A 20,000-nucleotide genomic window follows, 5' to 3' on the forward strand; every position below is an offset into this window, starting at 1 on the left:
GCGTCTCATTTCTGAGCGTACGTCTCATTTGTTTGTTTAATTATGGCACATAATTCGCTCCATAAAATCTTCCAACAGTCCTATAGGAAAAGTCCCGATTATCTTGCTCATAATTCATCTGATCAGATTTCCCTGTGGTGTGAAGTGTGTATTAAGAGTTTTTGAATCTGCCGCTCGACATGTTTGTTTGTATTCTTAAGTCACGTTTGACCTCGAGATATTTTGCGAGATTTCCCGTGTTCACACTCCAATTATTATATATTATTCTAAATCTTTATATTTGAAAGCCGATAACCGATATATCGGCCGATTAATCTAAATCCACATTTTTGTATAGATTTAGATTTATCGGCCGATATATCGGTTATCATGCTCTCAATTATTATATTTTATTCTAAATCTTTATATTTGAAAGCCGATAACCGATATATCGGCCGATTAATCTAAATCCACATTTTTGTATATATTTAGATTTATCGACCGATATATCGGTTATCATGCTCTCAATTATATATTATTCTAAATCTTTATATTTGAAAGCCGATAACCAATATATCGGCTGATAAATCTAAATCCACATTTTTATATAATTTTTGAGAGCCTGATTACAAAAACAAAACTCTCAGCATTAAAAGCCGTGTCCCAAGCACACAATTATAATGATGTTCTGATTATAATTTTATGTAGCCGATATGACAGACTTGCACTGAAGTGTTTCATATTTCGAGCAATTCAAAAACCATCATGTTGAACGGTGCGCATCTGAAGGAAATGATCCATTATTTATCGGCTTTAATATATCGGCCTAATTTCTTATCGGGCCGATAACGATAACATTAAAAATGATCATACATCTATCTACCAACATGGCGGCCGATATATCGTGCGTCCCTATCTAAAGCATAAGTCACCTAATATCATATTAACTTATTGTTTATTGAATCATTGTATAAAATCACATTTGCAAACGCGCGCTGATGTTCGTGAAAACAGCACTTTTGCCCGTGCGATATTGCTTATGAAAATTAAAAACAATAACTTTTTTTTTTTGCACCATATCTTGATTTTTGAAAGCATTTTTATTAATCATGGTGCGATTTGTCGACTTTTCGAGCGCAAGCGAACACAGCAAATGCCACTACTGATCTATCGTCATGTTTGTGGAAATCTGATCATATTTTAAACATCTTTAAGTGTTGGCCGGCCTTTATTCTGTCTCTCTTTAAGTCTATTTACAGGGATTTGAGGCCAAGCGCACTCATGCCACCATCTTCAGACACAGAGAGCGCAGAACAGGCCAAACACACACACACATCCACGTGAACTAGTGTGATTATTAAACAGGCTTTAGTTTGCAATCATGAAGGACATCCTGTGTATGTATATATTTTTTTAACCTTTTTGAGTTTTAATTTATTTTGCTAATTCGTTTACACTGGATTGCTATTTGTCTCCTCCCTGATTTTGCTGTACATACGGAAGTCTTTACTCCCGGCATCCCTATAGCCGACTCTATGCAGAAACGCATTTCCTTGGCATGCTTTGAAATGCAGAAAATAATAATAAAAAAGAAAAACTAGAGGAAAATACATACGTTTGACCTTTTTTCCTTTTCATTTTTAAAGAAACGTGTGAATAACTCTGTTAATAATGATGTAAGTATATCAATGATATATATATATAAAGGCAGATGTCATGTAATCTGCATGCTGCCCTGAGTCTTCAGTTGTAGAGGACGAGTGATCTTCTTCATCTGGACATGTGACTGAACTGATGTGACATCACTGACGGCCTGAGGAGATCCCACACACTTCAGAAAGTCCAGATTTTGTGCTAGCATTATAAACGGTTGACTTTATAAAATTTAGAAATATTTATTTCAATAAACTTCTTTGAAAACGGCTGAAATGACTACCTTTCTTTATTATAAATGTGTGTGTGTGTGTGTATACAGTACTGTTTATTTTCACCAATATGCATTTATTTGATAAAAAACACAGAAAAAATCAGTAATGTGAAATATTATTGCAATGTAAATCAGCTGTTTTCTATGTGAATATACAGTAAAGTGTAATTTATTCCTGTGATCATTTCAGCATCATTACTCCAGTCTTCAGTGTCACATGATCCTTCAGAAATCACTCTAATATGATGATTTATTATCAATGTGGAAACATTTTTTTATAACGTGATAATTTTTTTCAGGATTCTTTGAATGAATGAAAAGTAAAAAAAAAAAAAAGCATTTATAAGAAATACAATTTATTTGAAAGAAATTAATACTTTTATTCAGCAAGGATGTGTAAAATTGATACAAAGTGATAGTAAAGATTTATATTGTTAGAGAAGTTTCTATTTTGAATAAATTCTGTTTATAACTCTCTTTTTAACTGAATTCATTAATGAATCCTGGAAAAAGTATCACAGTTATATAAAATTATTAAGCAGCACATCTGTTTCCAACATTGATAATAAATCCTCATATTAGAGTGATTTCTGAAGGATCATGTGACACTGAAGACTGGAGTAATGATGCTTTGATCACAGGAATAAATTACACTTTACTATATATTCACATAGAAAACAGCTTTTTTACATACTAATAATATTTCACAATATTACTGTTTTTTCTGTATTTTTTGTTCAAATAAATGCAGCCTTGGTGAGCATAAGAGACTTCTTTCAAGAACATTAAAAATAGTAATTTTTCCAAACTATATATATATATATGAACATGAATCAGTTTTTTTTTATTAAGTGCATAAATTCTTTGCGATGTCTAGATTTACTCTTCTGAGTCATAATACATAAAGTGACTATGACACATTTAAATTTAGTCTGTGATGGATTTATGTATAATTTCTGCCCTTAATACCAATAAATCCTGCCTTATAATTGTCCAATGCTCTAATTTACTGTCAATCAATTCTAACTATACCAAACGAGTCCTGGGTTTAATCTGAGCACCAGATGGCGACATTCAACCATTAGAAGAGTTGAACATCTCCAGCAGTGATTTCAGTTGAATTCTACATACAGCGGCTCTTCTGTTGAATTATGCAAAATATTATTACAGAGTATGTGAGTACCAATAGAAATATGCCAGACTTAATAGTTTTTACATGAATTTTTTCACACAAATTACCTCGCAATTATAATTAGTATAATATATTACACATCTAAATAATTTTAATATCAATTATTTTAAAAGAATTTATCATGTATGACGTTATTTGAGAATTTAAATTTTCCATCAAAAAATAAAATGTCTGTGACGTAAATTACTGAAATATTTTTTTCTAAACATTTGATTTCATAAATATATATATTTTTAACCGTGGAGATTTATACTTACCTCAAACGAGTGAAATATTTGTATGTAATAATTTTCATTGGCCCGTATAAGGAGTCAAACTCACTGATTGCACGCGACGCGCGTCTATCAAAAGTGCGCCAGTTGGACAGACGCAGAGACGCTCTATCCGCGCCGTGATTGGAGGAAACCGCTGTCCGTCTGCTGATCCTAGCATGTGATTGGCTGAGAGCATCAGAGGGCGGTGTCCTGTGTGTGCGGTCAGTGAAGAGCGCAGGGCGGATCAGCTTGAGGCCGCGACACCAACACACGCGCGGAAAACTCTCGAAAATCAACGAAAGCGGTGAGAATAAACTTTATAAACTCTGATGATAACTGATCTTCATCATTATGTTGATAAGTAAAGAGAGTGACGCGCCAGTGTGCGCGCGCGCTGAGGGCGGTTTCCGCACGCGGGTCAGTGACTGTGTAGAAGTGAGTGAAGTGTCTGTGTGTGTCTCTCTCTGTCAAATGTCTGTAATGTTAAATGTCTCTGTATTTCTACATTGACACACACCCCTCCAAACTTGTTTAAGGGTGTTACAATCAAAGTTGATCTGACATTAAATCAGATTTGATTGATTTAGACGGTTCTACTGTTGAGTTGCTGATCTCAGATCAGTTCAAGGGTGAAACTTTTTAATGTTTTGATTCTGCGTGTGACCTGTGTTGTGTGTTTCTTGGTAAAGTTGTCCTTGACTGTGTGTGTGTGTGTGTGGGTGTGGGTGGCCTGTCAGTGTGACATCATCACTCATAGATTGATATATTTTGTCCAGGACAATTAATTATCCAATATTTCCTTGCTAAAAAATACTTGGAACAGAACATCTGAATTACACACTGGCAAGTTTTGAATACAATACATTTCTATGGTCATCACAGCAAAGGCTCTGTCCATTCTGCTTTCTGGCCATTCAGTTTATCTGTCATAATTCATCCGGTCTGTAAAGTTTGAGCCGAATCATATATATGATCCATCCTGATGGGGATTTAGATGTGACACACATCAGCGGATTACTGGAGACACACACAACCAGACGCATCTGACATATCATGTTGGTATGGCGTTCAGTTTGTGCCAAAAAAGTGTAGCCAGAACATTTGGCAAGGCCTACTGTAATTGCCTTTGATTTGTGTTTGCTTGTTTCATTTCTCTGTCATGTGTTTTATGCTTTATTAGTCACTGCTCTCAGTCAACGTTCTGCAATGCATTTGACAGATATCCAGGTGAACAAACAGAATGTTTTGTCCAGGCGTATTCAAATAAAGTCCGGTCGCTATATTTCCGGACAATTATTTTTTTTTGGAACAGTTATACATTTCCATCGGGGCAGCCGTAGTACTTCGTAAAAGAAAAATCCAAAATACTCATTAAAGATGAGAATCTTTCATCCTGACAGCCAAAACAAAGAATTTTTTACCCATATTTACAAAAAAAACCCCTGAAAATGAATATAAAAAGGTTAGAACAGATGTTTTATATGGCTATTTATTTTGTATTTTTATGTGTTTATAATATTATAATGCGCTTTACACACACCTAAAGCGCTTACAGAGTAAAAGATTCAAAATTGCGCAAATTGAAAATACGCCCAATGGAAACACGTCAATTTCGTGAAAAGTCCCATATATCAAAAAAAAAAAAAATGTTTTTACGCTCGCATGACGAGGTTTTTCAGGCACTTCGAAAAAGGAATATTTCGCAAAACTGCAATGGAAACAGATTTTACGCATTTTCAGGTCACCTGATGTAGATGACAAGACGGAGTTCCTTATTAAACTCATAAAAGAGTATTACGGGAATACTGGATTCTAAACAACAACGAAATGCCACGATTTATCAAGAGCTGGAAGCAGGAATGAGTGAGAAACTCCCAGAAACTCCTCATATGAGCCGCTCCCAGTATAAGGATCTTCCCTTGCCATTAATGTTGGATAACACACACACACACACACGTCTCCTTCCATTAACAGTAATGTCTAGTGCGGTGGCTCTGATATACATAAACCCACCGACATCCGTTGCCATGAAAAATTACATTTCAGTCGCATAACATCGGAATGTGACACAACATTGGAAATGACGCAATGAATCGTTTTTTATCGACATTTAGAAAATAGCGCAAATCTGTAATGGAAACACGGCTATAGAAGGCCTTGGGACTGAGGAAACATACTGGGGGAACTGGGTTTACCTCTTAAGAAAAGTATGGACCATTTTTATAATTTGCTCAATGTAATAAACTACTAAAAACAAACAACATCTATGATCAAAGCTCTCATCATCAATTTTTTTCTTCCAAATTATAACATTGTTTATTATGAAATGCTCATTAATAACGCTAAATGTATGAAAGAAAACGTCTGAAGGCGAAGTCACTTTAAACTGTTAACGATAAAATGGCACAATAAACATCAGTCAAACTCTAGTCGATATTGAGGTGATCCATGAGTCCTTTTGCATGGTTTATGAATTCATTATTTTAATGTGTTTGCTCTAATTCCATCTCACCTGTTCAGTTATCAGGTCAGCTAACCAAGCTCATCTAGTTTTGTTGGTTTATTGCTTCGGTGAAAGTCTCCTGACTTGACTCATGGGTAATTTTATCATCTACACACTGATGTGTTTTATAAATGGTGTTGTTCTCATAAAGTCCATGAGGAAGTGAAAGGAGAAGGGTTTATTTAATATCAGACACTGTTCTAGGGTGTGTGTGTCAGATTGTTTACAAGAAGCAATGGATCATATAGTTCAGTGATTTGATATGGGTGTCTTCTACTAGTGACGGTTTAAATAAGACGTTGTGTGTGTGTGTGTGTGTGTGTCAGGATCGCTGAGTCACAGAATCACCCCACTCTTCCTGACGGACACAGAGAGAGAGAGAGATGGCTGTTAGCGTGTGTGTAACCGGAGCCATTGATCTGCCGGCGTGTGCTTATGTAAACTGTAGGTCACTCTCATCTAGTGCCCCCTATATAGGCAGCATGGTTTCGGATAAATGCCTCTGCCAAATTAATGAACGTACGTGTCCTAATAGATGTTAAAGTTCGACTTTCTCATTTATAGCTGTATGTGGTTTCTCATAGCCTCATCTGCATCTCTTTGTTTCCATGGAAATATGGGTGGAGCTTAGAAGTGTCGTATGAATAATGTATAGTGAAGTGATAGAGGAGTGGTGTTTCCCTGCGACGAGAGAGATACGGCTCGACATCAGCCAGCGTTTGAAATAAACTAATGTTTGATGATCTAAACTAAGGCTGCACGATATTGGGGAAAAAACGGACTTTGCGATATTTTACCGATTTAATTTGTATTGTATATAGTGTCGATTTAAAGCTGCTGTCCGTAACTTTTTTCAAGTTAAAAATAATCCAAAATAATTATTTAAAAAAAAACATATTCAGCCAGTGTTCAAAACTATCTGCTTGCCGTAGCTCGATTCAAAACGGTTAGCTTGTAATAATGATTTTATTTCCAGTGGTACTGGTGGGTTTCCGCGGGAAATTCGAGCATGTCTTTGCGTCATTACGTCACATCCGTACACATAAAGAAGGAGTTTCGGCTAGCTATACTGCGCGTGAGGATGTTGACGTTGGGGAGAGTAGAGATCCCTTTTCTCGCAGCACTTTACATAATTAAACTTATGGCGGATCCAGAAAGATCCAAACGACAATCATCAGTGTCAACTGGAGATTCACCCGTTATAAAACCCAAAAGACTTCGTACTTCGGATTTAAAGTGGCTAGAGAAAGACAGCAACCGTCTCATGTGAACACAAGGAACATAGGCAGGGCGTTTGGTGCGTGAACTCCGTGTTTTGAAGGGGTTCAAAACGGAAGAAGAGACGCTTTTTTCTGCTGGACAAGTAAGACATTTCAATAGTTCAATCGTGTAACAGTACCACACACTAGGGGTGTAACGGTACATGTATTCGTATTGAACCGTTTCGGTTCGAGGCTTCCGGTTCGGTACGCATACAAACCGAACGATTCCTTGGACCATTTTTCTTGCCGACAAAATTCGCGGTGGCGCGATCACCACAACATTGCGCAACATCAAATGGCAAACGTAATGAAAGCGGAACGAAACTGCGCTACTCATTATATTGTGCTTCACGGATCGTTTGACCAGCAACATCTGTGCAGCGCGAGCCGATCTCGATCAAGCGACACTGTCACTACACAGCGCTAAGAGATCCAGTGAAGAAAACATTTGAATTCGCCACTGAAGTAATAACATCGCTGCGAGATCTAGTGAGAAGCATTCACATTTCTCCGTTATTAACCGTAGATCTCTATTAGATCAAACAGCGCTGACGTGGAAACCAGGAGAAACATTGTGCCGTGAATGAACTGTAATGCTTTACGTCCACAGACCAGCAACACTCACCATGGATTTAAAGACCCACTCCGATGAAAATAATGTTTTTCTAGGTGTTAACATGTTCTTGTGGCATTTTTCTTATGTTAGAGGACATATCTTGAGAAAAATAAGCTCAAAGTTGTATTTCTGAGTATTTCTACATTCAAATGGCTGTGAATCAGTAGCAGACGCTAAAATGCCGTTTAAAATAGACTGGAGTTGTGACGTAGTAACTCCACTGGGCGGGGCCACAAGCTTGTTAAAATTAATCGAAAGTGCCCCTCTCAAACAAATATCAATGATAATATTGTTTTCAATAAAACAAAATGCATTTGATTATAATTAACATGACAATGTGACAAAATTCACGTTTACTTGTATGTTTCTGTCGGTTTGAGCTGTGACTCGTTGCTATGGGTTGCGTCACTTGCGTGTCTTGCATCGGACTCGACTGAAGGGGTCAGTCTCCGTTTTCGAGGCCGAGGGTCAGTAATATGGACGGCAGGAGCGCATAATCGTTGCAAAAGTTATGCGTTTTAAAACGAAAACGCACTGTACGGCTGGATAGCTCCAATATTGCTCTCAATTTTTGTTGCACCGGTAATGACAGGTTGGGGGTGTAAGCTAGCGGGAGAGACAGAGCTCTCAGCAACGGGGAGGGGGAGGGTCATCTCCGTGCCAACGGCTCCGCCCACAACGCAGAGGCGAATTGCTAATGAGCTACTGCCGCTCTGCTGAAGCAAAGTCCCAGAAAACGGCACAGGTTTTGTGAGTTTGGCTAAAAATGGCATAATCATAATTTAAAGACCACTGGGAATGTTTACAAATAGCTCAAAATATGATCGGAGTGGGACTTTAATATAGTAGGCTAACACTAACTGTAACCAGTTTGGCTGGAATAGTGAACTGCTTTCAAGTACTTCACACATCTTTTTCCAGCTCTTCAAAACTCAAACAATATATAAATAAATAAATATATATATATATTTAAATGTTATTTTTAATGTGATGACCAAAACATTATTTGTTCATCCTTCAAAGATAACCCCCATTTATAAACCTGAAAGTTTCAAGATGTAGGAAAACTCAGTTATTTAAAAATATTTTTTCTTTCAACAAAAAGAAATTTCTCTGGCATTTCTTTCTTTTTGCTGTATCGAAAACGTACCGAACCGTGACTTTAAAACCGAGGTACGTACCGAACCGTGATTTTTGTGTACCGTTACACCCCTACCACACACAGTTATGGAGTTTCCTTTGTTGTGCCTTTCTCGTTTAGCTATTATGGAGAATATGAATTCTGAACTACAGGTAACCATAAAACACATTAAATGTAGTCACGCAAAGCTGATGTTGTTAACATTAACAATTTGAGAACAAAGTATAATTTGCACGGTTCGACATGATAAGCGATCGTTATATTTAATCAGCGCGATTTACTGCAGTGCAATCTATGCATTTTCCCCGTAGTTGATCTGAACAAAAGTGAATGTTACTTACTTGTTCAGATGACATTTTCCAGTGAAAATTCTTATGTTGGTCATCCTGTACTTCCAAAAAGTAGAATGTGTGATTCTGAATGCCAGTATCCACACCGGCGCTGTGACCGACAGCCGCGACGCGCACTCTCCTCACAACATTGTGTTCATCTGCGCTAGGGCTGCACGATTTGGGCCAAAATGATAATCACGATTATTTTGATCAATATTGCGATCACGATTAATTATCACGGTTATTTGTTGATTTTAACCAAAACAAATTTTATTGCCACATAGGCTAATTATAACTGCTTTCACATCCATATTGTGCTACATTTCTGCTAATGTATGTGTATCTAAATAAAATAGGTCCTCTTATTCACCAAAATTCAGTGCATCTCCTTAAAGAATAAAGAAAACAATAAAGAAAATGTAGCAAAACTTCAACAGGGCACTATTTTACATTTTACATTGTGTAAATCTATTTTAGGAAGCAAAATATAAACTTGCATTGTACCTGCATAATGGATGTGAATAAAACACGCAAAATATACAATCAATAAAAAAACAAATATTCCATAACAGAATGTAACCAAATGAGAACATTTCAAGGCAGAACTGCACTATGGAAGTTCGATTAATGGATGAAATTCAGAGTCATTGTTATTTGACGCTTAATAAATGTAAAATGTTGTGGTAGGCCTACAGTGTCAGTGATTAGTTGTGAAGTCTTACTGCATAAATTTAATCTATTTAATTCTCCATGTGAAAGTTTATGTGCTCAAATTATTTCTATTTGTTAAACAATAGGTCAAAACAAGACGTTTGTAGGACTGATTATTGGAGTCCATTAATCGAACTTCCATGCCTCTTATGTAAGGGTTAATGCCCGACGAGGTGTCCGTTGTCAGGTTTTAATGGACGACGGCGAGGTGTAAACCGGCCGACGCGCAGCGGAGGACAACGGTCCTGACAACGGTCACCTCGAAGGGCATTAACCCGCTTATACCATGGTCACTTGCCAAATAAAACATTTTTAAAACATTAGTTTATATTTTAATTAGGCTAAATCTAGTTTTTTCAAATAATAACTTGCCTGACGATTTATTTAGCAACTTGAGATATTTATAGTCCGCTCAGCTTGTAGAACCCTTCAGGTTCAAAAATGCATTTTTTTTTTCATGAAACACAAAGGTAGGCATAGTTATTTTTTTATTGCACATAAAACACTTTGTGTTACACTAGTCTACACTAACCACAGCCTCCGAAGCACTGCTGTAGGTCGACTCTCCGATGCTGGACTGGAGAGCCGTCAAATAAAGTCGGTGACAGGCCATCGATGCGAGAGCAGTCTGCGGGCTTACTGGGCTCCGTCAGTCCGTGAGAGACTGAAGATGAAATAACGAACGAAGTCGCTCATTGTAGTAGGCTATGTAATATCTAACTAACGTTGACTGCCTGTTGCTATGGTTACTCACACAGCTGTTGTAGGCAGCGCATTTATTTATTAATTTCGAATGGTAAACAGGCAGTTTCACCAGAACTACTTTAGGTGTCCTCTATCACTTTTTAACGGACACCCTGCAGCCAATCAGAATCGAGTATTCACCCAGACCATGGTATAAATAGTAAATATATATATGTAGTATGTACCAATTTACTAATGCAATTTACTAATGCTCACACTCGGTCTCTCACGCGCACTGTCACTCAGTCTCTCTCGCGCGCGACACAATCGGTAGGCGCGCGCTGTTGCTCGCACGCAGACACACTCGCGGTCTCTCTCGTGCACTGTCGCTCGCACGCAGACCGTAGGTCTCTCTCGCGCACCTGGGCTCATGGAGGCACGTGATCAGACACTGGTTTACGGTGCGCTAGATTGGCAAAAAAAAAGCTTTCTGTGAACTGAATGACGCATTTAAAATATCGCTCGATCACGCGAATTTGATCGTGGGAAGCCAAAATCGTGATCGTGATTAAAATTCGATTAATCGTGCAGCCCTAATCTGCGCTGTTTCATGCCGATGTACAACTCACGTAAAATTAATAATTCCGCGAATGACTGCAATTGCAGACTTCAAACAGAGATGGCGACAAAGAGGAAAAGCTACGGACTGCAGCTTTAATAAAAATTCGATTTAGATTATATTTTTAACATGATTATATGAGCATATTGGGCCATCCTTGATGCATGTTTACTCTTTTCTTCTAGAACTAGCATGCTCCGTCTGTTGATGAATATAATAATTGTGCACAGCTTCATTTTCACTTTATTATCTAGGTGTTAAAGCTGGATAAATTGAGAAGCACAATTTTTTGTTTTCAAATAGAGATCATAATTCTCCAATGATTCTGAACAGACAACTAAACAAAAATAGCATGTCATTTACTAGAGGTTCTGACAAAATATTAATTGCTGCAGTCTATTTAAAAGTGTTTCATTTTAATTATTGGAAAAATTGGGGTGAGTGAATGATTCAATGATTCTTTATGATTCGCTCATAAAGACTTCACTTGTTTCATTACTGGATGAATCAGCATTTCTGAACGAATCTCTCGAATGAATGAATGATTCAATGACAAATACATTTTTTGTCACTTATCGCCACCTACTGGTGTAACAATCTAATTGATACAATCGTTATTTGAAGCGGCAAGTTACTTTCAAACGGTTATTTACTCTATATTAATGAATCGGTGTTTGTATCCGAACTTTTATCCCAGTACTTCTGTGATAATTTGAATGATTGCAAGACAGAAATAATGATTCTGTGTGGGTGTTTGAATGGAGATCGCGATCTTTTAACGATTAATCGTGCAGCTCTACTGAGTGCTGTGGATTGTTATCCGCCCACTTAGTGTCATGTAGAATAAGTATAGTATGAAGACTAGGGCTGTCACTTTACGTTTGAAAATCGATTGCACAATCGATCGGACCAACCAACACAAGTATCGAAAACGAAAATAGCGAATCGATTTTAATTTTATTTATTTTTTAACCAAAAATGTGTTTTAGGCGGACAGATCAACACAGGACACAGAACATGTCGGATGCTGGAAAATAACAATGTCTTTTCTGTTCACCAAATGCTTTTTAATATTCGCTATTACTTCACTGCAAGTGAACAAGCGCGCCGTTATTTGTTGCGAAGTGACGTGTGTGTGTGTGTGTGTGTGTGTTCAAGTAAGCCAGAAATGCGCAGATTCTGTGCAATACACTGTATTTAATATATCATGAGGACTCGGTATTTGCGCTAAATCCGCGCAGATTTTGCTTACACGAACTTCCCCAGCAAAGTGAGTAAACACAGAAACACGCCAGATTGGCTCGTGATTTGACAGCGTTTCCCGCCAAAGTTCATCTTTACGTCCGGGCGGGTTGAGGGAGTTAATCTCCATCACTGAATGTTGCGCTCCTGTTTGTCATTGTGACGAAACTTCACGCCTATAAATCATCAGAAATATTGCTGACTTGTGCGTCTCAAGCGCCTCTTTACGCTCGTCCTAATGCCTGTTAGGTGTCCGTGGATTTGCCTGTATTTGGTGTTGAAAATGGAAACGTCTTTAAACATGGAAAATCGATTCAGTGAACACTTGTGTCTCAAAAACCGAACAGGATTTTTTCACAAAAGTGACAGCCCTAATGAAGACACTGGCGAGCCGTAATCTCTGACGGGACGATCTCAGAGCTTTATACACAATCATCCGCTGGGAAATCTCCAAAATACCACGATCAAGCCGTTCCGAGAGGAGAGGGAGATTTGAGACGGATGTAATGGAGAGAAATGAGGAATCGGAGCGGCCAGTCTTCATTTTGTTTACAGACGGAAATGAATAAAATAATAATCAATGCAATTGTAATTTTAAAATAATGTATCTTTTTTCATTTATAGTCACTGCGCTTGTGTAACGTTTGTCTGTCAGCATGAAGTCTGCGGCGGTGGCAAGAAAACCCTTAGTGATAATACTCTCACAACTGTAACTGAAGGTTTTCTGAACTCTAAGTGTTTGTTGCAACTGGACGCTGGTCATTTGTGCAGTTTTTCTCTGCCCACGTAGACAGAAAGAGCTCATCTGATGGCCGTTTAAATGACCAGTTGCCATTTATCTACTACTTTAGTGTCTCAAACAAATCTTTCAAAGATCTGTCATGAACTTCACAAATGTGATCCTCCTCCTGTTGTGGTGAAAGTCTAGTTATGCCTTTTGTGATGTTGGTCACATAAACCCTATACGTTTTCATGGAGCTCGCCAGTTTATATTTTAACTTTGCTGTATTTCAAAGTGTTAAGCCCCGTTCACACTACACGCGACCAAGCGGCGTGATGCCATTCATTTCAATGGTAAGCGGGCGATTTCCGGCGACAGCGACCGTTGGCGACCGGATGGGGCGTGTCTGGCGACGCGACAAAGTTGAGATCTGTTTAACTTTATGCAAATGAGTAGCGACTTTCGGGAGCGACAACCAATAGGAGCGGAGCGCGTATGATCCTTCTCCACATCATTGGATGTCATTCATAAAGGCAACCAGTAGTGGGAACTCCCACTAGCGACTCCATCGCCAGCCACTGGCGACATGCAGCGACAAAGTCGCTTGTAGTGTGAACGGGGCTTTAAAGTGCTTGAAAATTTGCCTAGAAAACCAATTGGGATCGATTTGACATCAACACAATTTATGCAACAATAATTTGTGCAACCAAACACATCTGTCGAAAGTGCACATTGACCCTAAATGAGAAAAAGTAATGAATTGTTGGTTAAAAATCGTTGTGGGTCAAATTGACGTGCAACACAATAGAAGTGTTTTAATGACTATGAAGTATGAAATGTGCAGGAGGATCATGTTATGCATATTTGTTTAAAGATCGTTCTGTGCGTATATCATTGCATCAAAAAAATCACTTTTCTTTGTGTTACTTTCACCAGACGAACCTGACAGACGACATCAGACATTCGATTCTGATTCACTCCGAGCCGTTTAGCAGCAGCATGAGAGAAGTGTTCAAGTGCAGGGGATTGTGGGTACACTGAATAAAACGCTGGCGTAGAAACTATTTTCCCTCAGTAAATGCTAGCAGATTTCACAATTAAATGCAAAGAAACAGCAAATAAAACATTGAATTAAACTTGAAAGACTGAAATAGTGTTTTCTCCAATAATTTGTTTTATTTACAACATTTAAATTTTTTTTTTTTTTTTTTTTTTTACTGTAGTTGTGTATCCTCTGCAGATTGAGCTGATGAGATGCAACGAGGGATGAATTAGTGTGAAATTTCCCCGAGATCTGTAATTGAATAACAGTCATTCTGTCATGTGCTTCAGTCTCAAGTGGACCTTAATATTAACTGCAACAGCCATTACCATAATCATGCATGATTCTTCTGGATAGATTTACACAAGGAAGAGCGTCTGGAGCTGTTTTGTGTCCGCTGTCTCCTTCACAGGGACACACACACACACACCACAAGCTAATGATGAGCTGTCAGTGTTTCTGCTCCGTCAGCTCAGAGAAGTGTGTGTGCCGTTGGCCATCAGTGCTGGATCTGTGTCACATCTCCCAGCGTATAACCTCTGATGAGCGGCAGTGTTGATCCACACGTGTAGACCGAGAAACTCTGCGGACCAATTCAGAACCAGGGGTTTCTTGGTCAAAAATGGTCTTCGCTGGTGGCGACACGTTCATCCACACACACACACACACACACACAGTACAAAGTACACCCATGTGAACTATATGACGTAGTCAATCATTTAATCCCTTACACTCATCTTTGATTACATATTTAAACGTTTTGCCTTGAAAAAAAATCTCCATGCTGTAAAATATCTTGAATGTAACTGGACACCCTCGCCTCATTTACTATGCGCGGTTCTATGAATATGCAAATGAGCCCCGCCTCCACTCACTCCCTCAGCTCAGAGATCCACTGGTTGACGATCACACGTTGATCTGATTGGTTACAAGGTCGTTTGTGACGTCAGAAACACCAGCGATTTCAAAGTATCTGTGAATATGATAGACGGCATAGTTCATATCGTTCGTCATGGAGGCCAGACTTTCTGAATACTGAATATGTGTGAATATGCAAATGTGGGAGGTCAAATATTAATGAGCCCATGGTTTCGACATCAAACATGGGAAGCGGATGCTTTAACGCACTGTATCGTGTCTCGTCTGGTGCTGTGAATGCTGATTGGCCGAGCACTTGAATGATTCGTTTGCATATATCTGAACATATACACACACGACACGTGTTCTGCTTATCGTTGGAGTCGGATCTGTGTGTGGATCGTGAAACGTGAAGCCATGAGGAAGACAACATGCTTTCTCTGAACCGGTTTTATTTGTGCACCGGCTGTCTCTCTGAAGAGTGTGTTAGTGTTGTGTTTCAGGGCCGGGTGTGTTTTCATAAAGCGCCCGTGAAACGGACACCGTTTGTGTCTAATATCATTAAAGGGGAAGTGTTGAGTCGTCTTCAGTGAGAGGATGGCAGGAGTTTTACTAAGTTTGATTGGATAATCCAAGAATAGCTTGTATGTACGTACTTGTGTTTGCAAATCATTTGAATTCTTTATTAAGGATATTTTGAGATAATGTGCATCTGGCAATAACTGTTCACACAGACTAAAAGTCGTATTAATGGGTGATGCACATAATAGATAATGTAATAGTAATTATTGTGTTAAAAAAAGTTGATTTTCAGCACTAATTTCAATAATTGGCATCAATGTTTGCCTTACATTTTTTAATAATAATAAAAATAAGAATAATAATTTTATTATGATTGCATAATATTAATTTTCATTGTTAATTTTGTTTTATTTTGTGTCACCTCCAACTGTGCAATATGTTACTGTTATTTATTCCCATACTTATTTGTATATTTGTGTTTATAGACTGATTATCATTAATATTGTAATTAATTTTACTCTATCCTATTCCTATATTTTGTATTTTACTTTTATATTTTACTTGAGCTGCTGTAATAAATGAATTTCCCCAGTGTGGATTAATAAAGTCTAATTAATCTAATCTAATCTAATATATTAATATAATTTTTATTTTATTTTTTATTATTAGTAGTAATAGTAGTATATTAATATAACATATTTGTTATTCATTTTTATCGATTATTGGTATTTTTAATGATGATAATATTATTTTTAATATTTATTAATAGATCATTTGTGTTTTTATCATATTGCTTTTGTCAGCACTTTTGATGAGTAAAGTGTTTCTGCGTGTCACAGACACGTTATGACGGTTAAGAGTGAAGTGAGTCTCCAGTGTGTTGTTGTTTTATTTCCTCACGTGTGTGTGTGTGTGTGTGAGATGAGTCATTATTCGAGAACAACACAGATGTGTAACGAGGAGTGTGAGAGTTGATCATCCACTGGTGAGGGTCATTAGATGATCTCGAGCGAGGTCAGGGTCAGACAGGTAAATGCTGTCTTTGTGCAGAGGGTGTGTGTGTGTGTGTGTGTGTGTGATTATGAGTCACAGTCGAGTCCTTCTCTAAACCTGCTGCAGTCACACCAGGGAATTCCAGGCATCTCTGGAACGCTGGGAGGCTCTCACACACACACACACACACACACACACACACACACACACACACACACACACACTCACCCTATACGCAAGTACACAGACCAATGCATTGCAAGTGTGTGTTCTCGTTGCTCATGCATGTGTACGTGTTGTGATTCTGCTTGATATAAACGTGTGGCCAGTCTGACTGAGAACTCCCTCGGGCCACTTCTCCTCATGACAGAGTTGTGTGTTTCCTTCATAACCGTCAGTGGTTGTACTTACATCTGTCACGTCATGTATTATTTAGCATGTGTGACTGTGAGCATCAGCAGAAAAAAGCAGAAGTGTGTGAAGGAAACAGAACCAGAACTAGAATATGTTGTTTAGCTGCAGAAATGCAAGACTTCGTTAATCAGGGCTCTGTGAAATACATTGTTCAAACTCTATTATTTCCCTAAAATGTAGTTTTTCCATTTACATTTTTTTTTTAAATCACGAAACATAAAATTATTAAAAGTTGAACAAAAATAACTTTTTATGGATCTTATGAAATCCATTTTATTTTCAAATTCCATGTTTTCCGTACAAAATTTTCTACCGTTTTAAAGGTTTAATTAAATTTTAATAATCAAAGCATGCATTTGAAGTCATACAACTTTTTAATTCATAAAGCTGTAATATTCACAGACACCATTTGATAAAATGAAATTTAATTGTAAAGCCTTACTTTTTATTCATTCAGCCAAAAATGCCAAATCTAGTGGCATTCCGTTATACTAATTAATATAATTAAAATAAATAATGATTTTACAGAGTTCTGTAGTTTTCTACTTCTTGGAAATCAAAGGGCATATATAAACTTTTAAACATGAGTTCATGATCACATAAATGTGGCCAGTGTTGCATTTTTGTTGTCTTATTTAGTTGTTTTGTCATGTAAACTACTACTATGGTTAAGTTGAGTTATCTCTGTGTCTGGAGTGAGTTTTGTATGAATCTCTATTTCCTTATTCTCACGCGTGTCGTCACTGAAGGGTGAAAGTGTGTGTGAAATCAGAATCAGATCAGATAGTGTGTGTTTGGATTCCTGACACACCCATGATTCAATCTCAACTCATGTGTGCTCAAGATTGTGTGTGTGTGTGTGTGTGTGTGTGTGTGTGTGTGTGCACAGCACTCTGTTTGTAGAGCAGTAGAAAAAACGGGCTTAGCTGTGTCAATGACCTCGCACGGCCAAAGAACACACACACTGTGTACGTTTTGTCCCTCTAGTGGTTAAAGCACAAATCTGCATGCATTTTGTAGAAGAACATTGTTTTGGTTTTGCGGATGAATATGATTATCCTGCTGCTCATAACACATTCACTACTATAACCAGAAAGGTTCTCAAGCTTTAGACGTTACTGTAGCTTTTACCCATTAATACTGTAGACACAATACTTTCTTGAAATTATATTTAACCATAATGAAATGATCTTCACAACAGGTAAAGCCCCGTTCACACTACAAGCGGGTGTCGCTGCCGGTCGCCAGTGGCTGCGCTGGAGGGCGTTCCCACCACTGGTTGCCTAGTAATGTTTGTGAGTGACATTCACGGATGTTACTCTGTTAGACAACAAATACGTTTTCTTGCCGCTACAAACAAGGAAAAGTCTAAATATAAATGGAATCAGTACATAAAACACATAGGGATGGGACGATACACTTAAACTCACGATACGATGCACCTCGATATGCCAGGGTCACGATACGATACGTCACGATACGATATCAAAAAAGGAAAAAATATTACTGTATAACAACAACTTATTTATTTTTGTACGGAATGACATGGAATGACAGCATGGCATAGCTTACACACAGTCTTATGGTGTGTTCACACACCGAACTAGTGTTGTTTTTGGCGGCCTGTTTTAATTTTAGTTTTAGTCTAGTCTTTGTGTCAAGCTGTCATTTTAGTTTTTATTAGTTTTAGTAGGGGTGACCCCGAATAGTCGAAGATTCGATGCTTCGATAGGAGGAGCCTGATTCGACTACCAATCTCACGGTCGAATCTTCGCAGATGTGTTATTAAACGAGGATTATGTCATTTTGGCTATATGATTGTGCTCAATGTCTGATTTCACATAGAACTACTGGTTTTCTGTCAATACCTTAATATACAGCCTATTATGATAATGCTGTCAATAAAAATGTGCAAAGAAAGAAGCTTTTAATAAATATTTTTTAACGTGCGTGCAGCGTGAATAAATCTAAACACCCCGTGACAGATTTAAGTTTCACTTTCGATCCGTGACCGACAGAGGAGCGTCTTGTCGGCAGGGATTTAAATCTTTAAAAATGTCTGGGATAAGACAATCTAAAGATGCACACCATCAGAAAGGATATTCTCCAAGGCTGGATTTAGCATCAGGAAAACCATGATCGCACTTCTGCCGGCCAACGTTAACAGGTTGGTTTTCCTCGGGACGTTCTAAAACGCTTAAAAGCTTTTAAAACGCTTACATGGCACTTTTACGTGCTTAATGTATGTACACAGTAGGCTACACACCTTAAGAAACCGTTCTATGTGCAGATAAGCAGATGAACCCAGAAAATGAACGCAACGCGTTTCTCAGATAGAAAGTCACGTAAAGCTTTTTCTTTAACGGTTTTCTATGGGAGGAAAATGCTTAACGTAGTCGTAGCCTATAATAAAACGCGTTGCGTTCATATTCTGGGCTCATCTGCTTTTCTGTAGGGTAGGCTATATGCTTTATTGATAAGGTGTGTACAGAATTTGATCTTTTAATTAATATAACAGTTTTAGGACAAAGCCGTTAAGCGTTTTTCACGTTAAGCATTTTAGAATGTATTTTATCCGCGCACACAATTTGAAAAGACTCAAACGGACACAGGCCGAGTGAAAGACTGGATTTAGTTTTTTCGATCAGGTATGGGTACAAGTGATTTCAAAACATTTCAGCCGGTTCTAATTTGATTTTTGGATAGGCCTACTGTGAACACGTTTAGCTAAAAAGACTACCGCTCCAGTTTAGCGTTTATTGTTGTTTCTGCAGTTAAAAAGACAAAGTTGACAATACTGGCCATACTTTCGTTATTTTCAATAATGTCTTTATTTTTATTTTATTAATTGATCACTCAGGGTGATCTATTGAACTATTTGTGACTTGTGTTTTGAATATTTGTTCCCCTGCACTTTAGGCATTTGCACACATTTGTTCTGCTTCTTGTGACTTGATTCTGACTTATTTCGTTTTGTATTTTTATTTA

At 37.9% G+C, this 20,000-nt stretch overlaps 1 protein-coding gene across 2 annotated transcripts in view; it reads left to right on the forward strand.

Moving 5' to 3' along the window:
- The first annotated feature begins 3,528 nt into the window (after positions 1-3,528).
- The window catches only part of LOC130096919 (microtubule-associated protein 4), a 92,602-nt gene continuing 76,130 nt past the window's right edge, over positions 3,529-20,000 (forward strand). For both annotated transcript variants that reach the window (XM_056263611.1, XM_056263612.1), the window contains exon 1: positions 3,529-3,656. The gene's annotated coding sequence lies outside the window, so the exon portion shown is untranslated. The remainder of the gene's footprint in view (positions 3,657-20,000) is intronic.

This window comes from Rhinichthys klamathensis, unplaced genomic scaffold, assembly GCF_029890125.1.
Source record: "Rhinichthys klamathensis goyatoka isolate OS25496 unplaced genomic scaffold, OSU_Roscu_1.1 h1tg000209l_1, whole genome shotgun sequence".
In the NCBI taxonomy this organism is placed as follows: Eukaryota; Metazoa; Chordata; class Actinopteri; order Cypriniformes; family Leuciscidae; genus Rhinichthys; species Rhinichthys klamathensis.